Genomic DNA, 18,533 nt, shown 5'->3' with positions numbered 1-18,533 from the left:
TGATGATTTTCTCTCGAAGACTCTGAGGAATTTGGGTTGCTCTAAATGACAAGTGTCAGTTTCTCTCAGAGCACCCAACCAACAAGTAGTTGTGGGGGCGGCTATTTATAGCCTGAGAGCATCCCGACATGATTTGTCATAAATGCCTTTTAATAATGTGACCGTTGGGTGGATAAGATCAGTGAGGTGGCGCGTGTCGCGGCAACGGTCGGAACTTTCAACTGTGAAAGTCCTCATGTCTCTCATATTCCTCACTTTGAGGCTTTGGTAGATTTAGACTTGTGTTGAGCATCATGAGGAAATATATTCCGTAGTTTTACCTCGACCCCCTTTAACACTACAGTGTTCCTATGACTCAAGTATGAAGAAAATGAAACACAATGAGTAAATCTTCACGCTTCAAAGTCTCCAGAGTGTTTTCTTCAGGACACGACGAATTCCTCATCTTCAATATCTTCATGAGGAATATCAGTTTCTTTGCAAATTCTTCGCGATCAAAGTCTTCAAGGAAGGACCAAACTCTTCACCCGAAGACATACATTTTTTGGGGTCGATATTCATCATATAACTCAAACTCCTTAGCGACTTATAGAGCCTGTGTACACTCACAAACATATTAGTCTCTTAACCTATAAGTCTTCAATCCACCAAAATCACTAAGGGGCACTAGATGCACTTACAATCTCCCCTTTTTTGATGGTTGATGACAATTAGGTTAAGTTTTCAACGTGGATAATAATATGGAATGTAAGTACAGAGTTTGAGGAATTTGAAGTTAAGATACACATAAACTCCCCCTAAAGATGTGCATATTTTGACGAATTTGCTTTGAACAACAAATGCACATTGATGATTTATATCATGGAGATCTCCCCCTGTATCTTGCAATTCATGCATGCATTTGACATATTGTATGAGGAATTAAAAATGCATGATGAAAAAATGGTGTCTGACGAATTTCAGCATGCCTGCATTAGTAAACTTTGAGGAATAAGCATGCAAGGATAAAACGTTCAAAAGAGTCAGAACACCATCAGGCTTAAGTTACAACTCATTACATCAAAAACTTCAGAAGAACCAAGAGTTTGTAACTTAATAAAGTTTATATGCCCATAATGTATCCCACTTGAGGACTTACTCTTAGATTTCTTCCCCTTTGTCATCAAGTGACGAAAAGGGAAAAAACTGAGGACTAACGCCCTTGAAGGAATTCACTTCTTTGTTGATGTAGTGTCATGAGCATCCTTGGAAACAGGCTTCTTTCTTGGACCAGTTGGAGTGTACTCTTGTTCTTCATCTGATTCTGGAGTGCGAAATGAAGAAAATGAACTGTCCTCCAAGTCACGAACTGGAATTGGCTTGAATTTCTTCTTTGGAGGCCACAACCAGTCAAAGTCTTGATTAAATTCCATTTCCTCAAGTTTCTCAGGAGTCTTCACGTGAGCCAAAGTGGCCCAAGTACGATCAAAAACCTCATGAAGATAATAGTGATTTTTCTTCACTGCATTTTGAGTCTCATTATGGGTTTTCACAATGGCACCAAACTGGCGTTTCACCCGCTTGTGATTGTTATCAACTTTCTGATGAAGACCGAGGAGAAGCTCTCTGTTAGTCATCACCCGAGGGGCAGCTCGGCTTGGAGGTTCTTGAGTAGCAGTATCATCATATGAAGAATATGAATTAGCCTTGCGAAATTGGCCGTCTAGGGGCCGATTTCCTTCATCAATCACAGACTTGCCTTTGCCTTCAACAGGTTCAAAAGATTGCTTGATGACTTTGATAAGCGGCAGATATCTGAGGTGATTCTGAAAGTCAGCTTGATAATTGATGCCCGATCTATTTCTGATGAACCTCATAATCCACGACGCATAAATCTTCAGCTCATATGGTGTAAAAGTGGTATCAGCCAAAGTCCTCAAGAAGAAATCTTGAAGATCCATGGGAATGCCATGAATGACGTTGAATAGGATATTCTTCATGATGCCTACAACGTCTTCTTCATTGTCATGCCCTTTGATTGGAGCGAAGTAATACGAGAAGATACGATAGACGGTTCTGGGCTCATACTTCAGATCTTTTATGAGGAATCTGGTCCTTGGAGGTTGACCTTGAGACAAAGGCTTCATGAGGACTTCCATGAGCTTGTTTGAAAGTTCTCGTTCATCCTACATTTTGACTGCATCCTCTGAGGGAATTGATATTGGGAGAGCTCGAAGCAATTTAGTGGCTGGAGCATTGTAATTCGTGTGCTGAGTCATCCAGACCAAGACCCATGTGGTGACATCTTTTTGGTCGCCTAAAATATGCAGTGTGGCATAGAATTGAAGAATTATGTATGTGTTCCAATCACTGATATTAGTGCAGAAAGGCAGTAGCCCAGCTTCACAAAGAACATTGAGGACTGGAGCGAAGCAAGGTATTTCCTCCATGTCACAATGAGGAATATGGGTGTGAAGAAATATCTTCTTTCTTCCACATAGCACAGAGGCATAATAGTTGAGTTGATTTCTGGTCCAGAATTTTCTGTGCCTGATGCGAAGTTTGTCATAGGAGTTTGCACCTATGAAGTAATGGCGTTCATCAAAGAATGCTTCCTTCTGAAATTCGGCCTCTTGGAGAAAGGTTGATTAGGATTTGGCTGAAGATTGTGCTGCTATGCATCTTGAGGAGTTGTGGCCACCACAATGACAGTTTCAAGATTCACCACAACAAGTGCAGTTTCAACATTTGGGGCAGAAGCATTTTCTTCAGCTTCAGGAATTTGCTGACTTGAGGAAGAAGCTGCAGTTTTTGATCCTGCATTTTCTTCAGCTGATGCAACTGATTCTCTGTCTTGTGCTGATTCCTCATGTGTGCTATTTTCATCAGAGCGTCAGAATTTCAGTGTTAGCCGGAGTTTGAGGAATTTGGGCTGTTCTTGGTGAGTTAGCGTGAGATTTTTCCCAAACTCATCATGGATCACAGGTGTGCTGCATCCAAATTCTTCATCTCCCTCCTTTTCTTCAGTGGTCATATGAGGTGTTGTGGCTTGAGGAATATCATCAATTTGAATTTCCTCATCCATCAGTGTGGATGCACGAGAGCGAGTGTCTTCCATTTTTTCATCTTCTTCGGGAATGACGTATTCCTCACCGAATGGAACCATCATATACGATGGTGCTACATTTAGAGGAGTAGCATCCACGGGGGCTGATGAAGATTCTGAAGGCATAATCTTCAGATGTTTTGCTTCTGAGGATTCTGAAGCCATTGAAGCTTTTATCTTTTTAGCTTCTTTTTCAGCCGCTTTGCTTTTCTTCACGTCTGCTGCAGACGGAGTCACTTTCTTCACCTTTGTGGATTTTGGTGAAGGAGCAATTTCATCACGCGTTGTTTTATCAGAGTCAGGCCTGGCAGATTCTTCAGCTGGAATATTCTGAGGAATTTCTTGGGCAGCTGGTTCTTCATCTCAATCTTCCTCATGCAATTCAATAGTGTAGCTTGGCTGAGGGTTTGTCCGCCGCTTTGGAGCAGCCATTCTGCTACTGTATTCATCAATTGCAGCAGTTGCAGCTTTGACGAATTGCACTTTGACCCCTTTACGATCAACGTGAAGACTTGTATACTTGTCCGTGAGGGTTTTCAATTCAGCATGAGTGGAAACGAGGTTTTCAGGCGACAGGTTGAGGAGGTTCTGCTTCAGAAATTTCTCCCTTTTAACTTTTGCAACCTTGGCTTGTTTGGCTTGCTGTTCCTTCCATTTAGCTTCATTGATGAAAGTGGCAACCATGTGTCTTACACTAGGGGGAAGCTGCAAATCATCAATCAGAGTGTTTGGATCTTCATACTAGAGGTCTATGAAGTGTAGTAATACCTTCGGATCCATTGCAAGAGTAATGGAGCTGCTAGAGGCTTGGGCGACTCTTTCTTGTTTGTTTATGATAATGGCTTGAAGTGTTTCATCATCAAATTCTTCACTTCCTTCTAATGCACAAGGAACATTGATGATTTTACTTGGACTTGGTCTGGTACCTCTACCAGTAGTCATCTTAGTCTTCAACAGACTTGGTGAAGATTTTGAAGCAGAGCCAGTAACAGATGGCACAAAGGTACTAGGGTGTACAGATTGAATCTTACTGAGCTGCTTTTGCAGAGGGGTGAAGACTTTGCTTCAGTTGAAGATTTTGCAGTCGTTCCAACTTTCTGAGGAAACTGCTCTTTTGATGCAACAGTTGAGGCTTTTGTTTTCTTCAGCACAGCCTTCTTTTGAGGAATTTCAGCTGCAGAGGCCTCAACAGCTGAAGAAGTGGCAGCAGTAGCAGAGTTCTCATTGAATTTCGTCACGACAACTTTAGCCTTTTTCTGCAATTTAGACAAGTATTTGTCTTTTTCATCAGGGTAATCCTCAATGGTGGCAACACTTTAGAGTGAGCTGCTTGTTGATCTCCTTGTGGCAACCTTTTGCACGAAGGCTTGAGGGAAAACTTCTTGGCATATTTTGGAGTCACATATTCGTACTCTTTCCACTCTTTTGCCCACCCGTGCTCAATCTTTTGAAGCCTTATCTTGCGCTTCGCTATGGTCTCTTTACCATGAATTTCCTCATGAGGTGTACAGTAGTCAGCATATATTTCTTCAGGGATCTAAGGCAGTATTCTGTTCCAGCTTCTTGCCACCTTTTTGTTTTCGGTCTTCTTCCATTTTCTTCAGTTGAGGTTTTTGCTAAGGAATTTGAACTCTTGATCATTCTGAAGACACATGTAAGATTTCTTCTAGAAATGCTGCAAATGAGTTAAGTTGATGAGAACCTAGTGATTCATCAGCTGGCATTTTGTATCTGTGAACAGAGTATAGGTGCGAAGAATTTGGAGAGGTCCTATGCGTTCTCAGATTTGAGGAAATTGAAGAATTACTAAAGATGAGGAATTTGACCAGTGAGTTGAGGAATTTGACTAAGCATTCTGATCTTGGGTTCAAGAGTTGTGCAGATTGGAAAATTTACACAATGGACGAATCTCGTGAAGAATTTTGGTGACTTAGTGAAATTCATCAAGTGTTCTAGACATGGATGTGCACTGCTGAGGAAACTTCTCAGGAAAAATTGATTTCATGAATCTAAAGAGAAATAAGAAATAAAAAGGGCGAGTAAAATAGGATTGTATTTACCCTGTGCGAAGAACACAATGAACTCAGGCAGTAAAAAGAAGAAGTTCTTCGGTTCAGATCTTCAGTGCCCTAACTTGGCGACTGAAGACAACTACGACAGCGACGGAGGAAGATATTTCGCAGTCGGCATGAGTCCGGCCACGACGAGGGTGAGGTAGTGAAGCTTTTCCTCACCGACGACGAAGACGCTAGCGGTGGCGCTAGGGTTCGAGCTCGAGCGGAGAAGACGAGAGGGAAAGAAGAGTTTTGACTCACCGGGGGGGGGGGTAAGGGGCTATTTATAGCTCATGTGAAAGTTGTTCGGGCCGAAACTTTCAGACCGAGCTGCCCTTGCCCCTTTGTCTCCGCTTGACACGTGGTGCCCATGATTGAAGCGGTGGAGATCGTGGTTATCCGAATGTGAGTAGTGGGTGTGGTTACTGTTGTAGCGTTAAAAAATTTGAATTTTGAGGATTTCGTTCCAAAGTCCTCAGCTGACAAGGATTCAGTGAGGATTTTGAACAAGTGTCAAATAGAACGCATATGAAGAATTGAGAATAGACTGGATTGAGCTTAGCATAGAGGGGAGTCGGGTCTGATCACATTCACTTAGAGGAAATATCAAATTGAAGACTAAGCTATAAGTGCATGTTATTGAGGACATTGAAAGCTCATTATATATATATATATATATATATATATATATATATACTCAAATGAAGATTATCAACAAGTTTTGAAGAATTTGAAGATTTTGAAAGTTTGAGGATTTTGTGACAAAATTTCAGATTGAAGAATTTCAACTTTGAAGAAAAATCAGCTTGAAGAATTTCAAAGTTGGGTGGTGGCGTAACCCACTCTATAAGAATGATGATTTCATGCGCCGCGTACAATTGTCGTAGGGCCCAGAGAACCAAATTCTTCATTGATTTCTTCACACTTAAGAGTGATATTCTTCATTGATTGAAGAAAATCGTTACTTTGTGTGTTGCACATCTAAGTCATCAATTTTGCATAGTGTTAGGATGTGTGCATGTTTACAAGACATTCGAAGATTCTATGATATTTAGCTCACACCGCAACTTGCAAAACCTTCTCTCATCTAAGGGCTTTGTGAAAATATATGCTAGTTGATCATCAGTCTTCACATGGTCGATGATAATATTGCCCTTCAGGACATGCTCATGAAGAAAATGATGATGAATCTGGATGTGCTTGGTCTTCGAGTGTTGTACTGGGTTGTAGGCGATCTTGATTGCACTCTCATTGTCGCAGTAGAGGGGCACATTCTTCATGTTGATACCGTAGACTCTGAGGGTTTGCTTCATCCATAGCAGTTGAGCATAACAAGATCCAGCCGCAATGTACTTAGCTTCGGCAGTGGAGAGTGCTACACAGTTCTGCTTCTTTGAGGACCAACAAACTAATGACCTTCCGAGGAAATGGCATGTGCCATAAGTTGACTTATGATCCAGACGGTCACCAGCATAATCACAACCAGAATATCCAACGAGGTGAAGATTTGAGCCCTTGGGGTACCATATTCCTAGTGTTGGTGTGTGAGCTAAATGTCGAACAACCTTATGGTGTGATTCCTTCGGTACATAGGTATAATAAAGAGCCAATCATAGAGCGATATCTGGCCTAGATGCACATAGGTACAAAAAAGAGCCAATCAAAGAGCGATATACCTGCTGATCGAAATCTTTACCATTTTCGCCAGTGCAGAGGTGACCGTTGGTAGGCATAGGAATCTTGACGACTTTGCATTGATGCATGTTGAATTTCCTCAGAACGTCCTTGAGGTATTTCTCCTGAGATACGAAGATGCCATTGTGTTGTTGACGAATTTGCAAACCCAGGAAGAATTTCAGCTCCCCCATCATAGACATTTGATATTCTTCACTGATCATGTAGGCAAATTCATCACTGTAATGTTTGTCAGTACAACCAAAAATAATGTCGTCGACATATATTTGGCACACAAATTGTTCATTGTCATAGGATTTTGCAAAAATAGTAGGATCAAGTGAACCGGGTTTGAACCCTTTCTTCATGAGGAATTCCTTCAATGTATCATACCATGCCCGAGGGGCTTCCTTGAGGTCATAGAGTGCCTTTCTGAGGCTGAAGACTTTGTCCGGATGCTTCGGGTCTTCAAAACCTGGGGGCTGAGCAACATATACTTTTTCCTCAAGCTTACCATTGAGGAATGCACTTTCCACATCCATTTGATATAGAGTTATATTGTGATGATTAGCATAAGCAAGTAATATTCAAATAGCTTTGTGACAGCCCGAGACCGATGCCCCAGAAGATTCCCCTGTATTTCCGTTTCCGTCGTGTGATTATTTCGTTTGTTGCACAATCATTTAGTTTGCATCGTCGCATCATGCATGTCATCTTGCATCGTCTGTCACGTGTGGTGTTTTGAGTGTTGTGCTTCGAGTGATCACCGAGTCGTAGTGCGATAGTAACTCCCCTCTCTCTCCTCTTATTTCTTTTTTTGTGGTTTTGCTAAAGTTCCGTTTTAACCCCTATTTAAAAAAATAAAGATTCTTCTTCTTTTAAAGAAAATCATTTTATTAAATGTGGGGGCAACCCCTAGGTTTTGCTTTATTTTTTCCCTTTTGTTATTTTTTTTAAAACTAGAGACCCTTTTATTTATAAAAGGGGTTTGATTTTTATTCTTTTGTAAAAGGGTTTTAATTTTAATTCTTCAAAAGGTCTTATTTTATTTCTTTTAAAAATGCCCAAAGTATTTTTAAAGTTGGGGTGTATTTTGAAAGGAGTAAAAGGCATTTTATTATTTTGTTAAAAAACCTTTTTCTTTTGTGTTTGTTGTCTGATTTTTTTTAAAAAGAGCAAGGAGTGAAGGGAAGGGGGCCAAGCCCACGCCCAAGCCTCCCGGTAGCCCTGGCGCAGGCTCCCCCAACCCCGATCCATCTCCCCCCGCGCCGTCGTTCTCGCGCAGTTGTCGTGTCCGTGTGTCCGATCCAACCCCCCCTCATCGCCGTTCCCTGCCGCAGCTGCTCGCCGAGCCGCCCTGGCCTCGCCTCCCTCGGCAACCTCCTGGGGGTTCCGCCTCGCCGGCCTCTCCTCCGCCGCCCTGGCCTCCCGTGCCGCGCCGCCCCGAGCCGCCTTCCCCGCGACCGCTTCGCCCGACCTCGCCATGGCCATCGCCTCGTTGCCCCACCACCGTGAGGAGCTCCGGCCGCCGCCGGCTACCCCTGCCGCATGACATCCATGAATGCAAGGAGCTCTCTACTTGGCCTCCCGTCGCCGGTGCGCCGCTGCCATGGACCGACCTCCTGCTCCCCTACGCCGTGCTCGCCACCCGCGCGCCGAGCCGCCCCTCCAAGCCTGGCCTCCTACTCAGCTGCGTGTCGGCCGACAGTTGCTGTTGCCGAGCCTGCATATAGTTGTTGTTCTGTTGCTTGCTGCGCTAGGCTGCTGCCGCTGCCGATGCGTTTTCCTCCTTGGGTTGCTTTGCTCCTGCCCGTAGCTGCTTGGAATTGTTGTTATTGCTGCCGCTTTACCTTGTGCCGTGGTCGATTGTTGTTGTTGCTGCTAGACCGCTAGGTTGCTTGCTTGCCGTGCTTAGTGTGTTGCTGCTTGCTGTTGTTCCTGCTGCCTGTAGTCGTTGCTGCTTGTGCCGAGCTCGCCTGCCGGCGTTTTGCTGTTTTTTGTACCGATGGTGCTGCTCTACTGCTGCGTGAGGTTCCTGTTATGCTGCCGCCCTGCTTGCTTGCCAATGCATGGATGCATGCTGTTGCTTGCCGCTTTGCCTTGCTGTAGCTGCTGCTGTTGCTTAGTGCTGTTGGTTGCCTGCTGTCGCCTTGCTGCCGCCTTGCTGCTTGCGTCGCGTTGTGTTTGCTGTCGCTGGTTACGTCGCCAAAGACCACGTGCAACATCCCCGCCTGTCGTGGGTCGACGACGAGTTCGTCGCGAGTACCACGTCGTCCTCGACGACCTCGGAACGTGATCGACTACCGATGTGAAGACCGCGTACCACGACGCCGAGCGAACGATTACCGTCGACAAGACCGAGTACCTCGACTTCCACGATGACCACGACTTCCACGACGTCCTCTACGAACTGATCCGCTCCGATATGCATGCTTCAAAGGTATACCGATGAGACGTGGCCATGAACCGTGTACATGTGTTGTATGAGATGTATGTATGTTTGCACCGTATGTTGCCCGTTGCACGTTGTCCCTCTTATGTTGTGCCCCGACACATGGGAACCCGGTAGCGGGATCACCCCATTCTTTATTTACCGTCCCCGCACACGCTTCCTATACGTTGGCATGATATGTCGATGAGTTATCGGGATAGGAACGTTGCCGTGGCATCTATTCCGTTTTGCCGCCACGGTTCCCTCTCGCTCGCCGTGGCGACACTTGTTTCTTTCTCTTATTTCCCGTGTTATGAACTCGCATGCATGACGCATTCATGGCATATACATCTTGTGTTGCATGTTCTTGTGCCGTAGCTCCGATCTATGCTCCGCGTGTTAACCGTCTAGGATGCCATGTAGGATCACCGCTTCACCCCTTGCCATGTTAACAACAATTTAATATTGTCGTGTAAATAATCGCGAGTGAACTAAGTAATTAATCGTGGAGTTTCGTCGGTATGCAACCCGTTGCATATCGAGCTTCACTTAATGTGTAGTGTTTGCGTGAGGTGAATTGCCATGCCATGCCTGCATCATTGAACTGATCATGCATCATATTAGGGTATGCATCATGTCTTGCTTTTGCTGTGGTGAATATTTGTGTTGATGTTTGTTTCCGGCTTGCTCCGTCTCGATAGAGTTTCGCAAGCGTGTCGGAATGTGAGGACCCGTTCGACTACGTTGGTTCGCGTGCTTCACGGAGATGTTCTTCTTCCAAGCGAGATTTCATGAAAGATGACCATTTCCCCAGATATCATCACTATCATTGCCATGCTAGTTTATCGCTTCTATCGATTATGTCTCGTTGCCTACCACATGTTAAATTCAGCCTCTCAACAATGCCATGAAACCTTCAACTATTCACCCTAGCAAACCACTGATTGGCTATGTTACTGCTTGCTTAACCGTGTGGTTAGCGTTGCTAATTGCAGGTGTAGTTGCTTCCATGTGATAACATGGATTCCTTATTATATCACCATATTAAATGCTATTTAATTTAATGCACCTACATACTTGGTAAAAGGTGGAAGGCTCGGCCTTTCTAGCCTGGTGTTTTGTTCCACCTTTGCCCCCTTAGTTTCTGCTACCGGTGTTATGTTCCATAAATGAGCGCTCCTAACACGATTGGGGTTGTTATGGGGACCCCCTTGATAATTCGTTTTAGATTAAAGCTGGTCTGGCAAGGCCCAACATTGGTTCTACATTTTCCCAACATAATAATTTTGTTAAAATTGAGATGCATAGGGCGTCATGAACCCGAGGAGTAATTTTACATAAACAGGGGGGCAGTGCTGATAGTGTTGGTCCCAAACGGTCTGCCTGCGGGGCCACCGCGAGGAAACTCGAGGTTGGGCACTCGTAGCTAGTTCCATCCATCATGTCCTGAGAACGAGATACACGGCTCCTATCGGGATCGTCGACACGTCGGACGGCCTTGCTGGATTAGTGTTACTTTTGATGAGATATCTTGTGCATCGGGATTTCGGTGATGCTTTGGGTAATCTCAGAGTTGAGGTTTTCCACTAGGGAATCCGACGAGATCGCGAGCTTCGTGATTGAGGATTTCTATGCGGCTTGTGGTAATTTGTGATGGACTAGTTGGAGCACCCCTGCAGGGTTAAATCTTTCGGAAAGCCGTGCCCGCGGTTATGTGGCAACGTGGAAACTTTGTTTAACACTGGTTCTAGATAACTTGAAGTTAACTTAATTAAAATATGCCAACTGTGTGCGTAACCGTGACTGTCTCTTTCGTGAGTTCCTTCTCCGATCGAGGACACGGTGGGGTTATGTCTGACGTAGGCAGGTGTTCAGGATCATTCATTTGATCATCCGTAGTTCATGTTCGTTATGTGTAGATCATCCCCCTCTTATTTCTTGTACTCGTAAGTTTATCCACCAAATATATGCTTAGTCGCTGCTGCAACCTCACCACTTAACCATGTCTCACCCATTAAGCTTTGCTTGTCTTGATACCTTTGGAAATGAGATTGCTGAGTCCCCTGTGGCTCACAGATTACTACAACACGAGTTGCAGGTACATGTAAAGGTTACTTGACGCGAGCGCGTTGATTGTTCATTTGGAGTTGCTTCTTCTTCTTCTTCATCGATCTAGGATGGGTTCCAGGCCGGCAGCCTGGGATAACAAGGATGGACGTCGTTCTTCTTTTCCCGTTTGTTTTTGTCCGTAGTCGGACCCTGCTCTTTCTCTTGATGTTTATGTATCGTACTGATGTGACTCTGATGTAGCTTGTGGCGAGTGTAAGCCAATTATATATATATATATATATATATATATCTCTTCTTTTCAGTACATCTACTTGTAACGATATCCATTCTTGCGACATGACGAGATGCGTTTCTATCCCTGACAAGGCCCCCGTGCCAAATTGAGGATAGGGTCACATCTTGGGCATGACAAGTTGGTATCAGAGCAGTACCGACCTAGGAGCCCCCTTGATTGATCAAACTTGGCCGAGTCGAGTCTAGTGAAAAACTATTTGAGTCTTAGTTATATATATCGGAGAGTAGGATTCTTTTTCTCCTCTTCTATGCTCTGCTGAGGAATCTTGACGTAATATTTTAATTCTACTCTTCTTCTCACTCAATTTTTTTTAGGATCACGCGGATATTCTTGGGATCTATATGATGCCGATGTGACGGAGTTCTGTCTTGGTGCCTCCTGTCTGACTTGATTTTCTTCCGGGAGTTGAGCTCCAGGGGATTCTTGAGCACATCGTTATCATTCGGATTTCTTAGTATCTCAGAATGAAGGATGTTCTTAATTGCTTCAATACTAGTAGTGGCGAGATAACCCCGATGTCTCGAGTACTAGTGCAGATTGTTCGGGAGTACTGCCATACTTTGTATCGTTGTGATCACGAGGGTCTGTAGTAGATGAAGGTACGAGATTCTGGTCGTGTGTTGACGGATGTGATACAGGTGACGGGTTAGTATAGGAGTTGTGTTATATTACTCCTTGTATTCGTGTACCAGATTGCATGACCAGATGTTTCGGGAATTCATAGGTGGGAATTCAAGTAGTTTACTTATAGGACAATCTTCCAACAAATGCATGGTGTTAGGTTGGGGTTTGACATCTAGTGGATTCGTTTGTTCACGGTCGACTTACAGCGGTACACGTTGTGTCTTAAAGGGTCCTTGTAGCTTGCTACGACTCGGGGATGCTTCGTATGTCGGGTGCACTGCCTTGCACTTGATGGCTACTGTAAAATCGAGCCCGTGCGATCCTGTCCACGAAAATATCGAACGAAATCTTTCTCATGAGTTTGTTCTGGCTAATTGTAAGCCGCATCCTTTGTTTTGTTGATATGGTAATTCGTGTTGCTTCGATGTCAAGTGGTGATTTTAGATCTTTCCAAGAGGTGTTCTCATATTTTTATGTGAGAATGCAAATTCTTTGCTCAATCAATTGTCTTATCAATTCTTTTTAACCGGAGTCGTCATGTCAATTCTTTTCAACCAGTGTGTTTCTCTCCAAGTGAATATAATCATCTCCAATATTTGCAAGTTCAATCTCTCATTTTATTCCGGAGTTCATCTCATTTAGCCCAAGTTGTCTTTGTTTTTCCCCACCCTCCCGCCCTTTTTCTGTGTGATTCAATTTTTATCCAGGAGTTTTCTTTTCATTGTGCTCCGTTGTCTGTTCTTTTCTCTCTTACTCGGGGATTCATTGTGAAGGTTCTTAGGAGCTTCGTGTTCACCTTTATTCATTCTTGTCATCTTTTCTGGTGAATTCAGTTCAGTTATCCATGGTTATCATATCCTTTTCAACCATTAAATTCTTTCCGACGTTGGAAATTCTTTTAGCCTATCTTGTTTATTAATTCCTCTCTCTTTCTATCCGGAGTGTTAAAGATATTTCAGAAGTTCTGATTTTCAATCCTTCAGTTATTTCGAGGTGCTAACCCATCTAGTTTTCTTGTACCGGTGCAATATCTCTCGTTCTAGCAACCTTTTCAACGGTGGTTTCTTCGAGTGGGCCCATAACCCACAGGTTTTCCCAGGATCTTTTAGCTCTTGTAATCTTTTCCGAAGATATCTAATTCTTTTCAACTATGACGTAAGTATGAATTTCATCAGTCATATCCCTTCTCCAAGATTTATTGGAATTAAATCTCATATTTGGCTCAACCTTCCATTCTTCTTTATTCTGGAGTGTCTCATTATCCTTGGTGCTGTTTCTCATCATCATTCTCGGCTTGCAATCCGAAGGAGTGTTTCTCTCAATCTTGGTCCATTCTCTTGGCGATTCATCATTTTAGCCTTGTGGCATCATCTTGATTTGTTCCCAATCATGAGAATCTATTTCTTGCTATCCGGTGCATTTCTGAGTTGTGTTCATTTCTCGATCCTTCGAAGGCCATCATTTTAGAAGATTCTTCGTTCTTAGCTTTCAACTTCATCCTCAATTCTTCTTAATTGTTGTCTCTTCGTTCGTCTCTCAATTATTCCGGTGCCTTATTCAAGTTTTCTGTTAGGTGGATCATGATCTCTTCATTCTCATGTGTTTCCATGCATTCTTGGAATTCCCATTCAGTTGTGAATTCTTACCAGTGATTCTTTCAATTATACTTCAAGTGGTGCTTTTCTCTCTATCTCTCCTCAATCTTTTCACAAGAATAAGTTGTATGCTAAATCCGTTGTTTGTCATCAATTAAACTTGATGAAGGATAAGCATAACATAATTCTTATTCTTGTTCATAGTAATCTGAATTCTTATTCCGGAGTGGCTCTTGATATCAATTCCTTTTCTCAAGTGTTCTTATCTTTCTTTTCCGAAGTTCCAAGTTTTTTTCTCAAGTATCTCTTTGTGAGGCTTCTTCTAAATCCTGGTAAGGTCATAATCTTATTCTTTTCTACCTTCATATCTTTGCATCGTTCATTTGTATACGGAGGCCCTTCATGGTGGTTCATCAAGGTTTCAATTCATTCTCAAGTGTTCTTCAAGATTCTTATTGGAGAACCTCAAGTTTTCTTCTCTTGCATCTCCAAGTGCATTTGTTCTTCCTTTATACTTTGAGGTGGTATTATAGCATTCTTGTTAGTGTAGGAGCCTCAAAGAGTTTTCCTTTCAAGAATAAGATAATTAAACCCACTAATTCTATGATCATAAGATATTGTCAACCCATGATTTCTTCATTGAGCTATTTTGGTTTGGATTTCACCTAAAGCTTTTCCTATGGATTATGCTATCATGGTGCTTGTCATTAATCCCAGTTCTCAATGTACCCTCTTGGTGTAAGAAGTTTTGATATCTTTGCTTTCAACTATCCTTGTTTCTTTTAGTGGTTGATTGTCACCTCATAGATGTTGAGATGATTTTCATAAGCCCACTTCTATCTTGTTCTTTTCGTTGTTGGTTTTCCAACTACTAAGTCAATTCTTTGTCCGGAGGCTCTTCAATTCTATTATGATGGTAGTTGTCATTCTTTTTCTTCATTCTCTTCTTCCGCTTGAGCTAGTTCATATTCTCTTCTTCCGGAGGCATTGTGATGTTGCTCTTTTGGGTCTATTATGTTGTTCTATCAAGATCATGGTGTTCCCTTGTTCTATTTAATCGTTTGTTATGTATATTGTCGAATTCTCTCTTCTCATCGAATTTTTTGTTCCTTTTTCCTACCGAAGTGCTGCCGAAATTTTCCGTGAATTGTGCTTCTTTCTCATATCATTCCTCATTGCTTTGGTACTTTCAAGGACCATTGGTGTCACTCGTTTGTCAAAGAAGCGACTAAGTTTTACCTCTTGTTCTTTCTCATCCTCCCCCCCCTTTCATTCTTGGATCTCGGGGCGAGATCCTCTTGTAGTGTAGGAGAGTTGTGACAGCCCGAGACCGACGCCCAGAAGATTCCCCTGTATTTCCGTTTCCATCGTGTGATTATTTCGTTTGTTGCACAATCATTTAGTTTGCATCGTCGCATCATGCATCGTCTATCACGTGTGGTGTTTTGAGTGTTGTGCTTCGAGTGATCACCAAGTCGTAGTGCGATAGTAACTCCCCCTCTCTCTCGTCTTATTTCCTTTTTTGTGGTTTTGCTAAAGTTCCATTTTAACCCCTATTTAAAAAAATAAAGATTCTTCTTCTTTTAAAGAAAATCATTTTATTAAATGTGGGGGCAACCCCTAGGTTTTGCTTTATTTTTTTCCCTTTTGTTATTTTTTTAAAACTAGAGACCCTTTTATTTATAAAAGAGGTTTGATTTTTATTCTTATGTAAAAGGGTTTTAATTTTAATTCTTCAAAAGGTTTTATTTTATTTCTTTCAAAAATGCCCAAACTATTTTTGAAGTTGGGGTTTATTTTCAAAGGAGTAAAAGGCATTTTATTATTTTGTTAAAAAAACCTTTTTCTTTTGTGTTTGTTGTCTCATTGTTTTTTAAAAAGAGCAAGGAGTGAAGGGAAGGGGGCCAGGCCCAGGCCCAAGCCTCCCGGTAGCCCTAGCACAAACTCCTCCCAGCCCCGATCCATCTCCCCCGCGCCGTCGTTCTCGCGCAGCTACCGAGTCCCTGTGCCCGATCCAACCCCCCTCGTCGTCGTTCCCTGCCGCAGCTGCTCGCCGAGCCGCCCTGACCTCGCCTCCCTCGCCCCTCCTCGGGGCTCCGCCTCGCCGGCCTCTCCTCCACCACCCTTGCCTCCCGCACCACGCCGCCCCGAGCCGCCTTCCCCGCGACCGCTTCGCCCGACCTCGCCATGGCCATCGCCTCGTCGCCCCACCACCGCGAGGAGCTGCGGCCGTCGCCGACTACCCCCGCCGCAGGACCTCCATGGACGCAAGGAGCTCTCTGCTTGGCCTCCCGTCGCCGGTGCGCCGCTGCCATGGACCGACCTCCTGCTCCCCTGCGTCGTGCTCGCCTGCCGCGTGCCGAGCCGCCCCTCCAAGCCCGGCCTCCTGCTCAGCTGCGTGCCGGCCGACAGTTGTTTGCTATTGCCGAGCCTGCATATAGTTGCTGTTCTATTGCTTGCTGCGCTAGGCTGCTGCCGCTACCGATGCGTTTTGCTGCTGCCCGTAGCTGCTTAGAATTGTTTTTGCTGCTGCCGCTTTACCTTGTGCTATGGTCGATTGCTGTTGCTGCTGCTAGACCGCTAGGTTGCTTGCTTGCCGTGCTTAGTGAGTTGCTGCTTGCTCTTGTTCCTGCTGCCTGTAGTCGCTGCTGCTTGTGTCGAGCTCGCCTGCCGGCGTTTTGCTGTTGTTTGTACCGATGGTGCTGCTCTACTGCTGCCTGAGGTGCGTGTTATGCTGTTGTCCTGCTTGCTTGCCAATGCATGGATGCATGCTGTTGCTTGCCGCTTTGCCTTGATGTAGGTGCTGCAGTTGCTTAGTGTTGTTGGTTGCCTGCTACCGCCTTGCTGCTTGCGTCGCGTTGTGTTTGCTGTCGCTGGTTACGTCGCCAAAGACCACGTGCACCATCCCTGCCTGTCATGGGTCGACAACGAGTTCGCCGCGAGTACCACGTCGTCCTCGACGACCCCGGAACGTGATCGACTACCGATGTGAAGACCGTGTACCACGACGCCGAGCGAACGACTACCGTCGACAAGACAGAGTACCTCGACTTCCACGATGACCACGACTTCCACGACATCCGCTACAAACCGATTCGCTCCGTTATGCACGCTTCAAAGGTATACCGATGAGATGTGGCCGTGCACCGTGTACATGTGTTGTATGAGATGTATGTATGTTTGCACCGTATGTTGCCCGTTGCACGTTGTCCCTCTTATGTTGTGCCCCGACACATGGGAACCCGGTAGAGGGATCACCCCATTCTTTATTTACCATCCCCGCACACGCTTCCTATACGTTGGCATGATATCTCGACGAGTTATCGAGATAGGAACGTTGCCGTGGCGACACTTGTTTCTTTCTCTTCTTGCCCATGTTATGAACTCGCATGCATGACACATTCATGGCATATACATCTTGTGTTGCATGTTCTTGTGCCGTAGCTCCGATCTATGCTCCGCGTGTTAACCGTCTAGGATGCCATGTAGGATCACCGCTTCACCCCTTGCCATGTTAACAACAATTTAATATTGTCGTGTAAATAATCGCGAGTGAACTAAGTAATTAATCGTGGAGTTTTGTCGGTATGCAACCCGTTGCATATCGAGGTTCACTTAATGTCTAGTGTTTGCGTAAGGTGAATTGCCATGCCATGCCTGCATCATTGAACTGATCATGCATCATATTAGGGTATGCATCATGTCTTGCTTTTGCTGTGGTGAATATTTGTGTTGATGTTTGTTTCCGGTTTGCTCTGTCTCGATAGAGTTCCGCAAGCGTGTCAGAATGTGAGGACCCGTTCGACTACGTTGGTTCACCTGCTTCACGAAGATGTTCTTCTTCCAAGCGGGATTTCAGGCAAGATGACCATTTCCCCACATATCATTACTATCATTGCCATGCTAGTTTATCGCTTCTATCGATTATGTCTCGTTGCCTACCACATGTTAAATTCTGCCTCTCAACAATGCCATGAAACCTTCAACTGTTCACCCTAGCAAACCACTGATTGGCTATGTTACTGCTTGCTTAACCGTGTTGTTAGCGTTGCTAGTTGTAGGTGTAGTTGCTTCCATGTGATAACATGGGTTCCTTGTTATATAACCATATTAAATGCTATTTAATTTAATGCACCTATATACTTGGTAAAAGGTGGAAGGCTCAGCCTTTCTAGCCTGGTGTTTTCTTCCACCTTTGCCCCCTTAGTTGCGGCTACCGGTGTTATGTTCCACAAATGAGCGCTCCTAACACAATCGGGGTTGTTATGGGGACCCCCTTGATAATTCGTTTTAGATTAAAGCTGGTCTGGCAAGGTCCAACATTGGTTCTACATTTTCCCAACATAATAATTTTGTTAAAAATGAGATGCATAGGGCGTCATGAACCCGAGGAGTAATTTTACATAAACAGGGGGGGAGTGCTGATGGTGTTGGTACCAAACGGTCTGCCTCGGGGCCACCGCGAGGAAACTCGAGGTTTGGCACTCGTAGCTAGTTCCATCCGCCGTGTCCTGAGAACGAGATACGCGGCTCCTATCGGGATCATCGACACGTCGGGCGGCCTTGCTGGATTAGTTTTACCTTTGACGAGATATCTTGTGCATCGGGATTCCGGTGATGCTTTGGGTAATCTCAGAGTTGAGGTTTTCCACTAGGGAATCCGACGAGATCGCGAGCTTCGTGATTGAGGATTTCTATGCGGCTT

This window comes from Hordeum vulgare, chromosome 1H (assembly GCF_904849725.1).
Source record: "Hordeum vulgare subsp. vulgare chromosome 1H, MorexV3_pseudomolecules_assembly, whole genome shotgun sequence".
Taxonomy (NCBI): domain Eukaryota; kingdom Viridiplantae; phylum Streptophyta; class Magnoliopsida; order Poales; family Poaceae; genus Hordeum; species Hordeum vulgare.
The sequence above is the reverse complement of the archived record's forward strand: the minus strand, read 5'-3'. Positions refer to the sequence as shown.